We start from the raw sequence: 21905 nt of genomic DNA, 5'->3' as shown, positions 1-21905 counted from the left end.
AGTTTTTATAGTCTCCTAGAACACAATATTAAAAAGCAACTTGTTCTGCAGGTTGTATTTTCACCTGGCTCAGCTTCTTCAAAATATTAATCACATTGCCACATGAGCTGAAAATTATAGCAAAGAGAGATCGATATCACCTTATTTTAAAGATTGTTTTTGTTTATTTTTAGGCAAGTTATTTATTCCTAAAAATGGGCTTTTTACTAATGTTTTTAAATTGTTTTTCTTGAATTATATGGAAACATGGCCTCTTCTAAGGATATGCTCACAATAAGTGTGGGAGATTATTTGGGATCCTCAAACAGACGTCAGCACTGCAGAAATAATAATTAGGTATTTTCTATATACTGTATAAAAATGTATTTCAAATGTTTGCTTCAGTGCGGTTATTTTATTACCCTAAAACCAGAAGACTTCAGATTTTAGAAAGCTGCAAATAGGTTGTTAATATCTTCAACAAATTTTTATTGACAGTATTCAGTAGATTTTTGTTTAGACCACCATTTTTGCCAACAATTTCAAATATAAAAAAGATCAATATATCCTGATTAAACATTATTGTACTTATAATTTATACAATGCCATTTCTGTGCATGTCGTATTACAAACTTAAAAGAAGATTGTGTTCCTGCTTTATGGGGTTTACAATCCTAAAGTCTGATTCATCATTGGTCTAAGGCTTATTTGCACAGTCATAAGGCCCCACCTAGTGAATATTAGTAACTCATGAGCTGCTCAATCAGGGCAATCTTGGGCAGTCATGGGGCTTATCAGGGCAGAATTAAGCATAGTTGGAGCCTCCCTATGCCCTTTTTATTCCCCAGCTGTGCAAGAGACATAGGGGCCATGGTGACTGGTACAGATTAGAATGGCTGTCATTGCCTGGGGTTAATTTAGCCCCTTAACACAACCATAATCAAGTGAACGCAAACTGCCTCCCCTCTGATAGTGTGTCAGCATGGGAACCCCAGGGATTAATTTGATCCTAGGTCCCAATCCTGCAAAGGACTCTTGCATCCCTTTGTGGAATCCCGGAAGGGGGGAAAGTGGATGGTGATATGGCTGGAGGGCTGTGCCACAAAGATACCGAGAGGAAGGAGCCGTAACGGATCTGCAGGTGGAGAGCCACCACTAGCCAAGGGCACACCCATTGGTACTAAGCTAATTCCCGAAACGCCCACCAGGAGCCACCAGTGTGGTGAGTGACCCCGTGACAGAGCTGCTTTACACTCCCTTTTTGCACTGATTTAACTAAATCAGTAGAAGAAGTTATTTATTTAAATGGATGCAGTTATACCAGCATGAAGGCATTTATATCACATACCTTGTTTTGTAAAGTTTCCAAAACAAACTATATCAATCCAGGGCGGGTGCAAGGATGTTTCGTGCCCTAGGTGAAACTTCCACCTTGCGCCCTTCCCCCACTCCCTGAGCCCTGTGGCAGCTCTCCAGCCCCCCCCCCCCCCCCCTAGGCCCCCCCCCCCCGGCAGCTCCGCCCTGAGGCGCCCCCCCAGTGGCAGCTCCCCCTGGCCCGGGGAGCCGTGCGGCAGCTCCCCGCCCCAGCTCACCTCTGCTCCGCCTCCTCCCTGAGCACGCCGTCGCCGCTCCACTTCTCCCACCTCCCAGGCTTGCGTCACCAATCAGCTGTTTGGCGCCACAAGCCTGGGTGGGAGAGAAGCAGAGCGGGGTGGTGTGCTCAGGGGAGGAGGTGGAGCAGAGGTGAGCTGGGGCGGGGAGTTCCCCTGCGTGCTGCCCCCCACCACTTGCTGCAGGCGGCCCTCCCCACACTCCCCTACCCCAGCTCCCTCTGCCTAAATGCCGACGATGACCAGGGTGGCCGAAGTTCCGGCCGCCGCTGAAGGACCCAAAATGCCGTCCCCCGAATGCTAGTGGCCTAGGCGACCGCCTAGGTCGCCTAATGGGTTGCACCGGCCGTGTATCAATCTAATAAACACTTTTTTTATATATAAAACCAACTTAGCTAAATCAGTGCGTCTCCAATATGGATGCAGTTATACTGATAAATACATGTATATCAATATAAATGCATCTGCTCTAGAATGTTGCACTGATTTAACTAAGTTGGTTTTTCTACCAAATAAATTAAATCCATGCAAAAACTGAATGAGGAGCAGCCCTCAGAAATGATCACTGCTGATGTTTGAAAGTGTTTGCAAAGTGCCTCAGGGATTGAGTGCTGTCTCTTCAGGGCTGTAGCCATTATGGTGCGGTTGCAAAGTGCTGAATTCTGTCCCAAATAGATGTGAAGAACATCAGTGCAATGTCAGTCTCCTCCCTTTGTTTGCATCTCTTCCCACTGCCCTTTTATGTTGTTGCCCCTTCTCTCTCTCTCTTTCCTTTCCTGGCTTTTCCCTTCCATTCTCCTCTTCCTATACACTTCTGGTTCTTTTCCCTCTTCCAGGGTCAATCAATCTGATAAGCATTTTAATGGATCTTTCCCTGTGATATGTGAGCATGCAAGATATAGTACGGGGACTTGTGCTTCTACACAGAGTTTACCCAGTTATGCAGGAGGAGCAGCAGCAGCAGCATGAAATGTATCAGATCATACCTAGTTTCGTTCTTCTGTTCCTGTTGGGGAGCACTTTTTTCCACAACAGAGCACTCATAACAGGAGCACAGAAGATTTCAACTGTGCCTCTGCGGCTTCTACACTTATCACTGAACAAGCATTATGTACTCAGGAGCAGCAGCATATGCAGGATCCTGTGCTGCAAAATTAATTTACAGTCTCCACAGAGGTATTTCTAAGATGTGGTGGGAAACATGGGGCTCCTGTGATTTTTGTATTGAATTTCAATCCAAGATTTATTATCTGATTAATCCAATAATTCAGAGGGTTATATCTTCCCCTCCCTGTGTGAAATTCTTAATGTTAGATTCTGAAGAAATGAGAAACGAATTTCAGTGACTTTTGGTGAAAAAAGATAAATGGTCTAAACAGCAGGAATTAATCCCACTTCCAAGTCATTTCCCTCACACCAGCCAAACACGAGACTATTTAGCCTCTAGTGATGCTGAAATACAAATACAAGAGGCCTGGTTTGTTTTTCCTCACTATTATATTTTTTTTAAAGTAACCTGAAATGTTCCTAATATGACCTATGATTCATGAATTCTAAATCATTTGTATGAAAAATTGGATTTTTGTCAAAAAATATCTGTTTTGAATATATAGATAAAAATAAAAACAAAAATAGGCTGAAACGCTAGCCTCAGTTTGTGCCCAGGTGTTTTGGCTAAATCCTGCTTGTTTTACTCGTGTGAGTAACCCCATTAATTTCAAGTGAACAGGATTTGGCCTGTATTACATTGTATTGAACTATCTCTAGAGATCCATGCAATCCTTGAAGATGATTGAGTAAATTAAGGGCAAAGTTTCACTTTTAAAGCTAAATTTCCATGTGTCAAATCCCTCCATAGTGTGATTTCACTAAGTTTACAGGAGTTATACTGAGATGAATTTGGTTACTCTCCTCTTTCTTAAAAACAAGCATGTATCAAAATTTTGTCTGAATATTTAAACAGTAGCAAATAATTTTAATCAAAATGTGAAAGATAATTTTTGGTTTTGAAGCTAATCTCTCAGTTAAAGTATAAGATAGGGTACTAGTTAGTGTCTGCTGTAGTCCACCAAATCATATTAGGGAATAGGTGCTTTGTAGCTGGTCATCCTGTCTATAATGTATAGGCAAAAAAGCTGCATGATTATGAGGGACTTCAGTCTGCCTGACATATGCAGAGGTCTCAGGCAGCCAGTGTGAAAAGATCCTCTGAATTTCTAAATGTTACAGATGCAATGTTCTGACTCAAGAAGTGTTGCATCTAGCACAGAGGGATTCTGTATTCGACCTCCTCTTGATGGATAAAGAGGAATTGATCACAGAACTAAAAATTAGTGGTAGTTTAGGAGCAAGTGAATATGATTTGGTTGCTTTTGTTACGTGCAAACAGAACAAAGTCCAATCCAGTAATATAATTACTGTGTGCTTTAAAAGGGCCAAGTTCACAAAGTTGGAAACATTATGAGCCAGATCAGTGGGGAGAGACTTTACACAGAAAAATTGAATAATAATTGGATTGTTTAAGAACATTTTATTAGAAGCTCCAATAGCCAGTGTCACACAAACAAGAAAGAAGAACGCACTGGTTTAAGAAACAAATCTAGCTCAGAGGAAAGGGAAGGCAGCTATAAAAATAAAAAACAGTATATAACAAATGGAAAAAAGTGATGTCGATAGAAATGAATATAAATTAGAAGCTAGAGATGGTAGAAAATTGATAAGGGAACAAAAAGGACACCAGGAGAAATCTCTGTTAAGAACAATAAAAAGGAATGTTTTTAAAATATATTAGGAACAAAAAGATTATTGACAATGCTATTGGTCCACTACTAGATGGAAATGGAAATGGTAAATTGTCAATAATAAGGTAGAAGTGTTCAATAAATTTTTGTCTTGTACTTTGGGGGGGTGGGGAAGCTAGATGTGTTAGAAATATTGTGTGATGGTGAAACACTCACTCCATTCCAATAGTAACTTAGGAAAATATTAAACAGCAGCTATTAAAGTTAGACATTTTCAAATCAGCAGGTCTGGGTTACTTGCATCCATTTAAAAAGCTGTCCGAGGAGATTGCTAGACCATTAATGTTGATCTTTCACTAACTCTTGGAAAACTGGGGAGATTCCAGATGACTGGAAGAAAGCTACTGTGCCAATATTTAAAAATGATAAGTGGCTCTCCAGTCTAACACACAAAGGTATAACAACATCCAGTGGCTGGAAGATGAAGCCTAGGGTGACCAGATCAGCAGTCCAAAATATCGGGACGGGGGGAGGGGAAAAAAAAGGGGAGGATGGAGCAAAAAAAAAAAAAGGCTGCAAACCTAGGAGGGAGGAGGAATGCTGTGTGGTTGGGGAAGAGGCGGGGCCAGGGCGGGGATTTGGGGAGGGAGCCAATGGGGGAGGGGGAGGCGGAGCCGGGGCAGAGCGCAACATTTCTTTTTTGTCCAGTGTCCCGACCAAACATCGGTTGGACAAAGAAGCAAAAATCGGGACAGTCCCAATAAAATCGGGACGTCTGGTCACCCTAATGAAGCCAGACAAATTCATATTGGAAATAAGGTGCAAATTTTAACAATGAAGGTAATTGACCATTGGAAAAACTTACCGAAGGTTGTTGTGGATTCTCCATTACTGGTAACTTTTTAAAATCTTTTTCTAGAAGAGATGTATTCATTCAAACAGGCATTAGGTCATAGGACTTCTCTGAAATGTGTTATACGGGAGGTCAGACTAGATCAGGGGTAGGCAACCTATGGCATGCATGCCAAAGGCAGCACGCCAGCTGATTTTCGGTGGCACTCACACTGCCCAGGTCCTGGCCACCGTCCGGGGGACTCCGCATTTTAATTTAATTTTAAATGAAGTTTCTTAAAGGTTTTAAAAACCTTATTTACTTTACATACAACAATAGTTTAGTTATATATTATAGACTTATAGAAAGAGACCTCCTAAAAATGTTAAAATATATTACTGGCACACGAAACTTTAAATTAGAGTGAATAAATGAAGACTTGGCACACCACTTCTGAAAGGTTGCTGACCCCTGGAGTAGATGATCATAGTGATCCCCTCTAGCCTCATCTATGAATTGTTGATATGATACACAGGAGTTGTTATTATTATTGAGATTTTTCTAGAGCTTCAACAATATCCAACCTAGTTTGTTAAAGGCGAAGTGATGTTTCTTTCTAGGACTTATGTTGTCTTACCAGAACAGATTGTGCAGTTAGGAGTTTTCTTTGCTTTCAGACACTATGTTGTCTGCTGCAGTCAACGTTCATTGTGGATCATAGCCATGTTTTGAAACAAAATTGTTAATAGTGTGACATTTAGCATGTATAATGTAGCAATATTAAGTTTTACAAAATACTGTCATGTATTTTGGCATTTATAGCCCACAATTCTTTTTAAAAGGTCTCTAGTATGTCCATGATACTTCTTTTAATGCTTAATCTTTATTGTGATAAACTGAAATGAATATTGTTGTGGGTTTTTTCTTCACAAACCAATACATCATGTAATTTATACTGTTTCATAAATAAAAACTGTTAATCATTCATTTGAAATAGAAAATTAAAAGCACTCATCATGATAAGAAATAGTACAACATTTCCATTTTTATTTTTCCTTTTCAGTTCTGCTAAACTTATTAAATTGGTAGAAACTGTTTTAGATTGTCTTCCATCAGTAGCCTGTCAATATTATAGATAAGCCTTGGAATGCATGGAACTATACCAGATTTATAATAATGGGTGTGTGCATGCTTATTATTATTCTGTAGTTGTATATGTTACAATAAGGAAGCAAGACAAAGAATTGATAGAATAGTGTAAGTATGTTAATATATAGTTTGGAGTGTAAATAGTTGTACATTTTAGCTTGCCAGATTGGCTTGATAATTAGATAAAGATCAGAAATATGAGAATGGGGACTGTTACACACATGCTATGTTAAATAATGTATCCTTCAAAAATAATAAATTAAGACTAGAATTCTACCTTTGGTTCTGGTGACATGAAGAAAATACTTAAATTTTATTCTAGTACAGTAAGAGCTTTGTTATCCAGCATGTTGGGGGAATGGGGGGTACCGGTTACTCAAAATGCTGGTTAATTAAGAGGGAGGGAGTCTGGTTGCAGAAGGGGGTTCAGGGTGTGGGCTCTAGGAGGGAGTTTGGGTGCAGGAGGGGACTCAGGGCAGGGGGTTGGGGCATGGGAGGGGTTTCGGAGTGCTAGATCTGGGTGGCACTCACCTCGTGTGACTCCCCGGAAGTGGCGATACATCCCAGCTGCTCCTAGGCAGAGGCGTGGCCAGGCGGCTCTGCTCACTGCCTCCGCCTGCAGGCTCCACCGCCACAGCTCCCATTGGCCACAGTTCCCAGCCAATGGGAGCTGCAGAGCCAGTGCTCAGGGCAGAAGTGGAGACAGGACGCTTCTGGGGAGCTGCTCAAGGTGAGTGCCGCCCAGATCCAGCACCTTGTAACCCCTCCTGCCAGCCCCGTGCCAACTAGACTATAAACCAGACTTTCAATGCAGATCAGAAATGCCAGTATATAGAGCTTTCCGGTTGGTGAAGTGCTGAATAAAACAGCTTTTACTGTACATATATTTATGATGTCACAGGAAACGAAATTGCAACCTTTTTATGCATTTTTGTGAGTGGGGAAGAGCAGGATAGCATATGTTACAGACTACAGGTCTTGAATTCTGGTCCACAGGGCTCTTTGGACTTAGTAAGTTCCAGTATACTACCTGCTTGATCTGCTCACTGTTGTCAGAAGAGAAGCTGAACACTGAAACAGGACCCCATTCCTGGGACCTGATTGACAAAATGCTGGGCATCCTGATTGGTTCACAACTCCTATTTAAACCCAGCAGAGGAGCAGGCAGTTGTCTATGTAACTGGGTTCATGCTGCTTTGGACTGTTTTCCCTGCAATACCTGCTCCTATTGCGTGCTGCTGATCATCTGATAACCAGACCCTGCCTGTCTCCTGACTCTTGGTTTTGCCCTCTGGCCTGCCTCAGACTCTGACATCCTGGTAGCTGACCCAGCCTTATTCCTGCTCCGACCATTAGGATAGATATCCCATGTCACAGTAACGATGGTGTGCTAACCTTGAAAGCTTTGGTATGTATTTTTGGCTTTGGGGTTAGCCAAAAAGTATGATATTTATACTGCCAGCCTAACAGAGACTGCACTTCAGAGTCTCACACAGCCCCACAGTTCAGACTACAGAGGTGTGAATAGCAATGCAGACCAAAGGTCTGCGCTGTAACTCCCTTATGTGGACACTGGGCATGACTTAAAAGGTTCCTAGTTCATATTAATGTAATCCCTTCAAACAGAATTACACTAACGCAAACTAGGCAACTTTTTAGGTCATACCCTAACTCCTCTATGTGGATGCTGTGGGCATGTCTACACCTCAGTTAGACACCTGTGGCTGGCCCAAACCAGCTGACTCAGGCTCGCGGGGCTTGGGTGTTAACACCACGGTTAAACAGCCCCTTAGCCCAAGCCCTGCGGGCCCGAGTCAGCTGGCACTGGCCAGCCAAGGTCTTTTACTTGCAGTGTAGACATACCCTTACAATGCAGTACTTCTGTGCACACTGCTATTCACACCCCCAAAGTTAGAACTGCGGCGCAGTGTAGACATAACCCTAGTTTCTTCCTAAGATCTATGACAGAATAACCCAGCATGCATAGATCCTTGTTGAGGTCCTCTGCAGCAGAAAGTCTGTGGGTGTTATGGGTTGGTTTAAACTTCATTGAAGTTGGTGGGTATACCAGCTGCCTTTCATTCAGGATAACTGTAAAAAGCAGTTGAGCTCCTTTAAGTAACTGGACAGCTGATACAATAGGAGAATCATCCAAAACACAAGTACATGGCAAGGCTTGAACAGAATCTGAATTGTGTGGCTCAAGGGGTTTCCCTCAGGATTGATATAGCAAACTTAGGAGCTAGGGCATTGATTGGTAGAGCTCTGTGTGTGAGAGAGAAGTAGTGCGACACTTTAGAGAAGATGGGAGAGAAGCAGATGAAAGCCAAGGACACAGCCAGAGTGGCAAGGTTAGTGTGACCAGGAAATAGGACTTTATGTACACTCTCTGTAAATAAACAGGATTGCATCAGAGAAATAGTTGACTCCATCAGTCATTTTCCTCCTAATGGAAACAACCTGCAAGACCCCCTAAATTGGCTAACTGCTCAAGTCAGAAGGGGCAATACTGTTGTCAAGGGTGGGATCCTGTTTCCAAGAAAGAAATTGTGAATTGGCATTCAAGATGAACAAAGATAGAACAAATAATGGAGGTGCTTGCAGAAATCAAATCTCCAAAAGGAATCGAAAAAAGACAGAAGATGTTAAAAAAAGATTTAAAACCATGAGCCAGATATTTTAGGAATTAAAGCAGCATCTGGAGGTTTCTCAGAAGGGTCAGAGAGATGACTTGCAGGTGGAGATGAAATCTTTATTGGAGCAGCAAACTACAAAGGATTTGGACAGACTGGGAAGCACACCTGCAAAACTCCCAATCTGGAATGACCAGATGAACCAATGAGGTAACCAGCCATCTGACTGCCATAGAGCAGAAGTTTTTCCATGAAGTAAGGTAAAGCTCTGGCCACCTTGGAACTTGTCAGCAGAGGTGATCTGCGATAATGACTTAAGGAGCTGAGAAATCACCTTGAGAAGTAAATCAAAGGGTCACAGGCCACAGTGGAAGTCAGCTGCCTGGATATGGAATTGGAGCAGACAAAGACAGGGGAAAGACTGGACATCGCAACAGTTTTCTACTCCATTTGTAACTCTCAGAGGGGAAACACTTATGGCTTATTTCAACTTCATAGCCCAAATGTATGCTTAGCAGATGGGCAGAAAAAGAGGGTGGTCCAGCTCTGATAGTGCTACAGAATTTACCTTAGTCTCTTTTCTGGGGGGTATCAGATCTGGATAAAAGTCCTTAATATGCAGTGTGGTGCCAGCCGTCAATCTGAGCTGGCACAGCTATGAGCTAGAATGAGAAAGAAGAGTCTCCAACTCAACCGGCAGAGGAACTGAGGAGACTTGTGTTCCTGGCCTATCCAGATACCAACCAGAACTTCAGGATAAATTGACAGTGGATCAGTTTATAGATGCTTAGTTGGACTCTGACTTGCAGATCAGGTTCAGCAAAAGGAGAACCAAGATACTCCAGGAGGTTATGGAAATTGCCATGGTACTTGCATTATTCTTTGCAGCAGAAGAGGAAGCAACTGGTAGTGAGGAAGACAGAAGCCGATCATCATAAGCCCTTGCAAATAAAAACTGTTTAATACATATGATGGAAAAGGGAATCTAATATGATCTGACATTTTTGAAGGATAAAAGTGATAAATACAACTTGTAAAACAAGGGAAATTGGCAATAACACATAATTAAGGGCAGCAGTAGATTTAAATGCTGATATTTTGAAAAAATTGGTTATAAAAAGGCCAATTATAAATACAAAGGTGTCCAGAACAGAGTGTCACAAATTTCTAGTGAAAGCTCCCTCTCCCAGTTCAGGAAACACTGGGACATCAACCTGAAGGGACAGTTTGACAGTACAAAGATCAGGCCTACAGTTTTTATTTAAATCTGGACAGTTAAACAGTAATGGGACTTTGGCTATTCAGTGTGTTGTAGGATCTGTGAACTTCATTGGAATAGTGGATACTGGGTCAAATGTAACAGTTATTAGACCAGATATGCTAAAAAGCCTAGGGAAGAGGGGACCCAAAACAGAACCACTCAATTGGTCTCAAATAGAGACAGTCCCTGGGAAATGTGCACCCATCCAAGAAACTGGGACTATTGGGTTTGAAAATTGGATCGCTAGAATTTGAGCATGAGAACTAGATAGCCATAATTAAACCCAAACCAATTATGAGCTCATTCACTACCTTGGCTAACACGTACGTAGCCAGTGCCAAGAAATGTCTTACAATGTGGAAATTCCCTTTAAAGATGTGGCTGAGGTGAAACAAATGATTTGTAGGCAAACAGTTGGTTTGCAGTGGACAAGTTGTCCTGCCTCCAAGGGCAGAAATCGTAACAGCAGCTAAGGAAAGATTGAAGTAATTGAACCTGCTTTTGAGACCCAGTGTCTCTGGGGAGTCTTAGCTGTCCTTGTGGATCTGAGTCTAACAGATTCCTGTTCATCTGCTGAACGTTTCTGGCAATGCACAATTGTAAAATGTGAACCAGTGGATCAGTAAATGCTGCTATAGAAGAAAACTACAAAGGGAAGGAGATGTAGGTGAGCTCCCAGAGTTTCTGCTGGGCTTATTCCAGTGAGTGCTGTACATTTAAATTAGGGGCAGCAGAACAATCTAAGACTCTGTTAGATGAAAACAACTCGTGATTCCTAACCAGAAAGTGTATTGCACTGGTCCAGCACAAGATAGGCATTTAATGTGCTGGCTTACCCCAATATCAGCATCACCATTTACCAGTAACCAAGAGGGAAAGAGGCATTATATCACATTGAAAAACTGTATCCGGAAGGCATAACTGAGCCTTCAACCAGGTGTTGGGCCTCACCCATAGTGCTGGTTAAGGCAAAAGGTGGCAGCATAGATTATGTGTGAACAACAGAAAAGTAAATGAAGTCATTTTAAAGAATTCATTAGCATATGTAGATGACCTGGATGCTGTAGCTGGTTCAATTTGATTTTTCTCACTTAATCTTAAAAGGGGTATTGGTAAGTGGAAGTAAATCCAAAGGACAGGGACAAGACTGCTTTCACGGAAGGATAAGGCCTGTAGCAGTTTGTAGTGACAGCTTTTGAGTTGTGCAGTGGACCTGCCACTTTTGTGAGGTTAGAGGAGAGAGTATTGCATGACATGCCTCTCATCTTGTTTGCTATACCTAGATCATGTCCTGGTGCATGCTAAAACCTTTGACCAAGAACTGATGCAAATGGTCTGTGATAACCTTAAGGTTGCCAATCTGAAATTGAATCCAAATGTGAACTGTTTCAAAAACAGGTAATTTACTTGGGCACACAATCAGTGAGGTGGAAATTTCCATTGACAAAAAGAAAATTGAAGCTGTGCAGAACTGGCCAACTCTCCAGACACTCAGAGATGTGCAGAGTTTTGTAGTATTTTGCTGTTACCTACAGAAGATTTATTTGAGTTTGCCAGTATTGCAAAACCATTGCATAGGTTGTCTGAGAAAGGGAAAATGTTTCAGTGGTCAACAATGTGATTTAGCATGTTCAGAGTTAAAAAGGACTCTTGTGACTGCTCCTGTCTTGGCCTATCTGTGTTTCGAAACACCTTTCATATTGGACACAGATGCTAGTGCCAGCAATTGGGGGCAGTATTGACAAAAGAGCATGAAGGACTTCAGAGCATGGTGGCTTATTACAGCAAAAGTCTAAGTTCTCCAGAGGGGAAATTATTGCACCTCCTGGCAGGAAATCCTAGCATAGAACATTTTCACCACTACTTGTAGGGCAGAAAGTTTGTCAGGACAGACCATGTACCCAAGCTATGGCTCTTTTGAAGGGTCAAATTGCCAGGTGAAAACTGCAGTGCTATGGTTTCACAATTACACACAGGCCTGGGCATGAGAATGGGTTATACTGATGCCTTGTCCAGATGACCTTGTTAGCAGGCTAATTGCAAACACTGCCTGGAGTTCTATGTAGGTTACTAAGGGTATGTCTACACTACGAGAGTAGTTTGATTTTACTTAAAGTGAATTTGTGGAACCGATATTACAAAGTCGAACGTGTGTATCCACACTAAAGACAGTAATTCGACTTTGTGAGTCCACACTAATGGGGCAAGTGTCGACAGTGGAAGCGGTGCACTGTGGGTAGCTATCCCACAGTTCCCGCAGTCCCCGCTGCCCACAGGAATTCTGGGTCGAGCCCCCAATGCCTGCTGGGGCAAAAAATGTGTCGAGGGTGGTTTTGGGTAACTGTCATCATTCAACCCTCACTCCCGCCCTCCTTCCGTGAAAGCGCCAGCGGGCAATCAGTTCGCATACTTTTCTGGTGACTGATAGCGCGGAAGCCACAGCACCGCGAGCATGGAGCCCGCTGCGATCATCGCTGCAGTTATGGCCATTGTCAACACCTCGCGCCTTATCATCCACCTTTTTCAGAGGCAGATGCTGAGAAATTGGGCGAGGAGGCTACGGCAGCACGGTGAGGACATTAAGTCTGAGAGGGGCACAGACCTCTCACAAAGCACGGGACCCCGCACTGTGGACATCATGGTGGCAATGGGTCATGTTGATGCTNGCCACAGCACCGCGAGCATGGAGCCCGCTGCGATCATCGCTGCAGTTATGGCCATTGTCAACACCTCGCGCCTTATCATCCACCTTTTTCAGAGGCAGATGCTGAGAAATTGGGCGAGGAGGCTACGGCAGCACGGTGAGGACATTAAGTCTGAGAGGGGCACAGACCTCTCACAAAGCACAGGACCCCGCACTGTGGACATCATGGTGGCAATGGGTCATGTTGATGCTGTTGAACGGCGATTCTGGGCCCGGGAAACAAGCACGGACTGGTGGGACCGCATAGTGCTGCAGGTCTGGGATGAATCACAGTGGCTGCGAAACTTTCGGATGTGTAAGGGAACTTTCCTGGAACTTTGTGAGTTGCTCTCCCCTGCCCTGAAGCACAAGGACACCTGGATGCAAGCAGCCCTGACTGTCCAGAAGCAAGTGGCCATAGCCCTCTGGAAGTTTGCAACGCCAGACAGCTACCGGTCAGTCGCGAATTTGGAGTGGGCAAATCTACCATGGGGGTCACCTGCTGGTCTTCCTGCCGCCACCTGTCCTCCCGTTCACTGTGTGATCACTGGTATTGCGACATGTTCTCCCTCCACTGGGTCTGCTGTGCCGCCTCGGCTCGGGAACAGACCATAAGTTCTGAGAACATCTCGTCCCGTGTCCTTTTCTTTCGCAGCCTGATCTGCGCCAGCCTCTGGGAGGGGGATGCCGGGGTAGCTCGGGAGATACTCGCAGCTGTGGGATGGGAAAAAGGGAGTGAATTCCTCAAAAAGATACATTTTTACAAACAATGAATATAGTCTTTCTCTGTGAACAAGACCATGCATAATACCTATCACATGTGCACTCAGTACAAGGTCGAATTTTCTGTCTTCACATTGAGTGCCTGGGGTCTTGCTGTACAGATCACACAAGCGGGGCCGGACAACAGAATTCTGCTAGCAGGCTGCCATGGTAAGCCGTAGACTTTTGGCTGCTTAAAGCTTAATTTACAGCAGTGCCCTCCTTTCACGTTCCAAGCAATGCTCCTGCTGCTGGCGATCTGGCCAGCATGAACTCTGCCCCTGTCCCACCCCCGTCATGGCTGTCCCCAGGAAAGATCCCTGCATGCTGCCGGCAAACCACTCAATGTTTATTCTACCAACATCCTTGTGAGATAGGGAAGCATTATTATCTCCATTTTACAGATGGGGAGTTGAGGCACAAAAAGGCTAAGTGACTTGTCCAAAGTCACACAGGACTTCCTTCATGGAACAGAAATTCGAGTTCAGATCTACCATGTCCTAAGCCAGTGTCCTAACCATTGGACCGTCCTTCCTATTTATTTCATTTGTATCTTTACTATTCTAGGATTAGAGGAAGGGGGAAAGGAACACCTCATGGGAAGCCTTTAGGTTAGCACAGAGAAATGAAGGTTAAAACTTAGTCTGTTATGGTCAGTCCAGAGCCCCAGTCTAGATGTAATGAAACTCCATTTTCAGGCTCTGTCCCTCTCTCATAGGCCAGCTCTACACTACAGACCTACCATATATACTCGTTCATTAGCCCATTCATTTATAAGCCGACCCCCCAAAATGGATAGCTAAAAACAGCAAAAACTGTATGACCCTTGCATAAGCCGACCCTATATTTCAGGGGTTGGAAAACTTTGGCTCCCGGCCCATCAGGGTAAGCCGCTGGCGGGTTGGGACGTTTTGTTTACTTGGAGCATCTGCAGGTATGGAGCCTCTCAGCTCCCTGTGGCCGCAGTTCACCGTTCCCAGCTGCCCCCATTGGCCTGGAGCAGTGAACCGCGTCCAGTGGGAGCCGCGATCGGCTGAATCTGTGGACGCAGCAGGTAAACAAACCGGCCTGGCCCACCTGGCAGGCCGCAGGCCTAAGGTTGACAATCCCTGTATTAGATATTCAATTCAATGATTCCATAGAGTTTGAAATCATCAAATTTTGGTGTAGACCCGTTTATAAGCTGACCCCCGCTCTTTGACGCGTCACTTTTTTACCAAAAATATTCGGCTTATGAACGAGTATATACAGTATATTGAATATAAATTTGTCGCTTAGGGATGTGAAAAATCCACACCCCTGAGCGACAGTTATGCCAACCTAAATCTCTTGTAAACAGCACTATCCTGGTGGGAGACATTCTCCCGTCAACATAGCTGCTGCCTCTGAGGGTTTTAACTATGCCGAGGGGAGAAGCTCTCCCATCAGCATAGTAGCACCTTCATTAAAGCACTCTAGCAGTGCAGCTAGACCAGTGCAGCTGTAGCGCTGTACATGAAGACAAGCCCTTAGTCTGACCTCCGTAGTCAGTTACCAGGTGAGAGCGCTCCCAGCTTCCTCTAGAAGCCAAACTTAATCTCCCACCTCACAATTGTCTTTTGTTCTCGAGTTGGGGTCTTTGTTCAGCCTCCCTGCTGGAAGTAGGGGAATTGCATGAATCATTGGAGCTTGCATTGTCTCTCTGACCCCCATCTCAATCTGGGTTGGTTTCAAGCAGTTCCTTAATGATTCTTCATTCCACCCAGAAAGATCCATAGGTGGGTATCACTTCCCTTAGTCTGCCCTGGTAGCAAATTTATTTCCTTTTTTCCCCCCACTGGGTAACAATGTAATGTATGTGGGAAGCTGAGGCACACATAGGTTGCAATGAAGTGGAAAGTTTTGTAATATTTTATTAAACATTTCTCCTTTTGCTGGCCTACATCAGATGTTTGGGAACTTTTTAAGTAGTACCCATGAAATTGGGTGAGGATCGTCATCTGATATTTCTGGCAAATGAAGCATTCAGCAAGGTGTGCATGTCTTGTCAAATGGGTGAAGCACAACCCAGGTGGTTACCATAAAAGTTTCCAGAATAGAAACCCTGATCTTTCAACCCAAATTGCAGGCGAGCAACTGCTCTGGTGGACTGAGCCCTTAAAACCATGGGAATCTCTTTCCTGAGAGCTACTTAAGCTTCCATAATACTCTTTAATCCACCTTGATATTGAAATGCTAGACACTCTGGCACCCAGCTTCTGACTTCCATATAAGACAAATAGCTGTTTCAAATGTCTGAGTGCCTGTGTTCTGTCAAGGTAAATTGTTAGAGGCTGTAGGACATGACTGAGTGAAGTTTTTTTACATTTGGATTGGGGAGTTCAAGGAACAACTTACTGAAAGTAAGAATCTATCTTTTAGGGGGAGCGCGGGGCAGGAGGTTGGGCCACCAGTAATCCTTGTTCACAGTGAAACAGCCAGAGCTCTTCTGTCCAGGAAAAAACGGGCACTGCAATCTGGGGGATTAAGCACTCACAATTTCTTGTCCTAGATCTGCCACAAGACCAACCATCCTCTCTTCTTCGTGGTTGCACAGTGAACTAAGTCAGGGATTGTCTTCCTGTGCATGTGCACTACTTAACACAAAAGGGCCCTGATCTCAGTTGGGCCTTTAAGAATTATTGTAACACCAACAACATTGTGAAGTAGGAGGATTTGGTAATTCCTCTGATTCTGAAAAATGAGTTATCAATCATTGGCAGATCTTTCCCACAGGGTGACATATTTCAGAGCACATCTGTACTTACTAGTACTGAAGACTTTCCTAACTGGTGATTTCAAAATAAGGCATGATGATTTGTTCCAAATAGTTCATAAAGTGTGATCTAAATTTTTCCAACAGCTGATACAAGAGTATAACTTCAAGTACCAAAACCCAGGACAGACACACCGAGGAAATGAAAGAAGTGTTCATTGGTAACACCTGGTTTAAGAAGAAGGCCAAGAGGAAGTGAACAGGGATCATGCCCAATGTAAAGAACAAGAACGGAGATGTACAATGCACCACTTATTGATCAGAATATAGTCTAAGACATCTCAGTAGTACCATGATTTAACACCAGTAGTGACCATCGCTTGCTCAGTGTACAGCTCAACTTCAGTCTCCTTATCTGGCTCAGGTGTTCCACGGGAGTGGAGGAGGAACCCCTGAAGGCCATAACAGCAGCAGGTACAGATAAAAATGCAGAGATGTCATTCTCAGTATAGTTACAATGGAATGCGATAGTTAAGATTTAGAACTCCTTTCCCTTGCTCCCCAAACATTTTAAACAAGACACTTATTGACACTTCTGTTTTGGAGTGCATATGCAAGGTGCCGCTCACAGCTCGTCATGGTAGGTATGGGCTGCCAGGCATGAGGAAATGAGAAGGGAATTTCTTGTTTGCATGAAACTATGGGTATACAGCAATGACATTTCATAGTGGAAGTTCCTGACTCTGACAGCCACACAGTGGTCTTGACTGTTGTAGACCAAATGACCAAAATGTTGCACTTCATTACCTGTAATAGCTTGCCCTCTCTTGAAACAATGGCTTAACTCCTAGTGGTGCTTGTGATCGTCTTTATGGGGTTCTGGACTGTATCACCTCAGACCAAGGCCCAAAGTTTGTCTCGTGCTTTTGGCATAAAGCACTCCAGTTAATGGACATTTTCACTTTAAATTCCTCTGTATACTATCCCCAGACAGATGGGCAGATGGAGAGGGTGAACCAAGTATTAGAGCCATACGTAAGGTGCTTTGTCAGCTACCATCAAGATAACTGGTTCTCCCTCCTTCTTTCTATTGAGTTCTCATACAACAATGTTGACCATGCCTACATGGGGAAGTCCCTTTTTTGCAAATTGCTGGTTCTACCCTCTCTTCTACCTGGCCTTTCCAGCAGTCTCCCCGAACCCAGCAGCCACCAACCAGATCCAATGAGTTCACCATATCCAGGAGGAGCCCAAGGACCACCTCAAAGACACACAAAGGGACTACAAGCAGTATGCAGGCTGTCGACACCAGGAAGGCCAAGTTCTCATTGAGTCAAAAGAACTGGCTTGCAGTAAAACTCCTCTGTATGAACAGGCCACCACACAAGCTAGACCATCAGTTCCTTGGACCCTTCCAAATTTGTCAGCAAATTCAAATTGCAGCTCCCTTGCTTCCTTAAGATACATCCTGTTTTTTCCATGTATCCCTCCTGAAGCCTTATGCAGAGGACACCCTTCTTGATCAGTCCTAACAGCTGCCTCCAGGTCCAAGGGCATGAGGAATACATATTCCACATTATCCTCTACTCTAAACTACAGAGGGAGAGACTGTACTACTTAATTTATTGGGAGGGCTATAGTCTTGAAGAGCACTCCGGGGGACCAGCTGACCATGTAAAGTTTCATCATGACCACCTGGATAATCCAGACCCAGTGCCCAGCTAGAGGAAGGGCACCCTGAAAGAGGGGGCTGTGTAAGGATCTATGGACATGGACTAGAACTTGGGTCTGGAGAGACTGGGATGGCTGACATTCCCACAGTGCCACCAGGAGGGCATGCTGAGTCACACCCAGGGAGCTTTGTGGAGACTCCAGCTTGGAGATACCTCTGATTTCCAGTCTCTAACCCTGGCCTGACTCTGACTCTTATTGAACCTGGCTCTAGTGATTCCTCTGATCCCTGCTCACTGTCTACCGTCCTTGAAGTGTGAACCCCAGACCAGCTGTGACTGCTGCTACACCAGATCACCTACACCCCAGTCCCTTACGGTTTGTTCCCAACATATGCTGGTGGCATTGAAAGGACCCACTTACTTGTTAGTGTACACAGAGACACAGCTCTTAAGATCATTGGCAAACAGTGTAATAATAAAGGTACAGCAAGCACCATAAAATTAATAGGTGCATTGTAAGTGCTATATTCATAGATGTGCACCAAGCACCACAGAATTCCTAACAGATACCCAAATTGCAGGGCCAGGTGGAGCACAGTCCACCCCAGTGCATTACTGTGTCTCACTGTTAAAGTGCTCTTTCAAAGCCTCCCTGAGTTGTATAGCTCCACATTGAGATCTTCTGATAGGCCTTGTGTCTGGCTGCTCAAATTCAGTCGAGAGCCACGCTACCTCTGTCGTCCATCCAGGCAGCAATTCCCTCCCTCCTCTCATTGCTTCACAGATATTATACAAGACAAAGCAAGCAGCTACAACTGTTTGGATCTCAATGAGAAAAAATCCCATCTGGTGAGTGAAGGGGCACTGGTGGTGTTGAATGTGCTTTTGGTAGATTAAATTGTCATTCTGCACCTGCTGAGCCAGTAGCTGAATCTTTCCTTGGTGCTGGTGAGCCATGATGAGCATGGCTTCATGAGCCAGGGGAGTTAGGGGGAGCCTAGGTCCCCCAAGATCACTATTGGCATTTCAACATTGCCAGTGATAATCTGCCAGTTGGGCAAGAAAATCAGCACTTGTAGCTTTCTGAACAGTCCTCTGTCCTTAAAGATGCAAGCATCATCCACTTTCCTTGATCAGCCAACACTGATGTTGGTGAAGCATCCCTGGTGATCTACTACTGCTTGCATTGCCATAGAGAAATGCCTTTTCTGTTGATGTATTCTGTGGCAAGGTAGTCTGGCGCTAAAACAAGGATGTGTGCTGTCTGTTCCACCACAGTTCAGGAACATCACTGCTGCAGATCCATCCATTATGTCCTGCATATTGTTGAGAGTCAGTCCTGCATAGCAGGAGATGGTTAATGGCCCTACACACTTGCATGACAATGGCCACCCACAGTGGATTTTCCAATTCCAAAATGATTTCCCACTCACTGGTAGCAATATGGTATTGCAAATTTCCACAGTGCAATCACCACTCACTTCTCCACTGTTAGTGCTTCTCTTATTCTAGTGTCCTTACACTGGAGGACTGGGGTGAGGTTGGCACACAGATCCAGGAATGTGGCCTTGTGCATATAAAAGTTTTGCAGCCACTGCTTGTGGTCCCAAGCCTGCATTACGATGTGATCCCACCAGTCACTGCGCTCTCTCTTTTTTTTTTAAGGGCCAGAAGCAGTGCTCCACCATTTGCAGCTGGTCTGTGAACACCACCAACAATCTTGAATTGGTTTGCGCTAGGTCCCACAGCGTTCTGACCTCCAGGAAAGCATCATGTTCCCTGCAGCTCTGCAAATATTGGAAGATTGTGTGTCACATGTCTGCAACACTTGACAATAGTGCAAGCTCCAGGCTTCTGTAAGACGTGGCAAAAAGCAACAAGTCCCACACAGGTTTGTAGGATTTTCAAAAAAAGTGCAAAAATTATTGGTTGGAAATGGCATTATGGGAACTTGACCCCGCAATCTGTCACCCCTGTCATTTCTGCTGCACCATGCATTGCCAAAATTCCCAAAACACCATGTGCTGGATGGTGGTGAGTTGCACACTGGAATAACTACCCACGGTGCACCACACTGTGCATCAAAACATGCACTCCTGGTGAGTACGTGCCACACCAAAGCAAAGAGCCAAGTATGAATGAGGTTCTAACTGTACCAGCTTTATGTCAACATAACTTACATCCGCAAAAGTTTGTAGTATAGACATGCCCTAAGTGAGAGGAGATTCAAGCCCTTGGATTTCCCATGAAAGTTGGTCGTTCGTTTTGAACAGCTGTGCTGTAATATAAATTGGTTTAACCTGAGTTATAGTGAATATGTATGGACTAAAGCGTATATAATATAAGAACATGTACCATACTCTGTAATGAGCACCAAAATTTTAGCGTACGGGTACCATGTAATGTAATGCTTTGTTTTTAAAAGCATTATTTTATATTTGAATTAGTTTTCTTAACTCTGTACTTTAATCCAAATAGCATCATATTTGAATTATTTTTTAATATTTGGGTAGGCTTTTTAAAACAAATCTGATATAAATTAAATACTCAAATTTAATGGTAAAATTCATATTATCAGAAAAGATATTGCCTTCATACAAATGCCCAGCAAACTGTGCCATCAATGTTTCCAGAATGCAGTGAGCAAAGATTTTCTCAATACATGCAGCACCACATTCTCTTCAGTGGGTTAGTTTCTAATTAGTATTCAGGTGGTGCCTAGAAGAAATACATGAAAATAAATGTTAATGCTGTTTCATTAATATCTTATGAATATTATTCTGATTTAACATGTAATCTATCATAAGAATGACTGTTCCTATATATCATATTGCTATATCTATGTTATATGTTTATATATTTTTTGTCATATGTATACTTTTTTTGGTCTGTAGTTCACTAGCTTCAATCTTTCAATGGTAGGACGTGAGCCATTGTTGTTTTACTTTGCTTTACCAGAATATTCTGTCATTGCTGTCTCCAGTGCTGATATCCTGTCTTGGTGGATATATAGAAATTAATGTCTCAAAATGTGCTGAAACCTGATACTAGAAGGACAGAATTTTTAAGTGAGACACTTGGCAATAGAGATAGCAGTGCTGTCCATGATTTAATCAATGCTTTATTTTTATATGGTTTGGTGTTATTAATATGTAATATTCCGAAGTACCACAGCATACATAGCATGAAAAACACTTTGCAAGTGCAGTTATTGCATATTGTTGTGTCTGTGAACCTTTTACATTTTTTTAATGTTAAATTTGCCAAAGTTAATGTGTTACAAAGTAACAAGCTACCAAGTTAGTTAGCTGTCTCTTCCCTGAAGAAAATTACTATAATGGTTACTTTTGCTAAAATGCAATTACTGTCACTGTAACAGTCAATCATATTTCCTTGTATAAGGAACTTTAGCTACTTCTGAATGCATTAAGAAACCTAAGATCAAGTTGCTCAGTGTAAAATTAGATGGAGAAATCACATACTTTTTAGTGACATCTAGTGAAAGTTGTATAAAAGCAGTTGTCTTTGAGGTCATTTAAAAAAACAAATGAGATGTTAAAGTCCTTGAAGTATAGCTTTAATGACTTGTAAAAGAGAAAATAAGACTGCAAGTTTCTCAAAATAGCTTAAAAATACTGTTACTGCTGTACATGGCACAGCCTTAACTGACTAGATCCTACATTCCACTTACCAGTTCAGTGAAAGGGACTAAAAGATCTAATAAGCAATCTGGACTCCCTATGCTTTTAGTCTCTGCTGTCTGGCTGTTTGCCCCATCTTCCTGTTGTTCTCTCTTGCAGTCCTGCTGCTGCCTTGCTCCCCCTGCCATCTATGTTCCCCTCATACCT

The 21905-nt window shown here is 43.3% G+C and overlaps 1 long non-coding RNA gene across 1 annotated transcript in view; it reads left to right on the top strand.

Annotated features, from left to right (window-relative positions):
* Positions 1 to 21905, top strand: part of LOC117884645 — a 69093-nt gene that overhangs the window by 3734 nt on the left and 43454 nt on the right. Inside the window, exon 2 of the long non-coding RNA XR_004647616.1 lies at positions 19723 to 19948. This is a non-coding gene — a long non-coding RNA (uncharacterized LOC117884645). The remainder of the gene's footprint in view (positions 1 to 19722; positions 19949 to 21905) is intronic.

The sequence above is a fragment of the Trachemys scripta genome, chromosome 11, assembly GCF_013100865.1.
Source record: "Trachemys scripta elegans isolate TJP31775 chromosome 11, CAS_Tse_1.0, whole genome shotgun sequence".
Lineage (NCBI taxonomy): Eukaryota > Metazoa > Chordata > Testudines > Emydidae > Trachemys > Trachemys scripta.
This window is presented reverse-complemented; position numbering and strand designations above follow the sequence as displayed.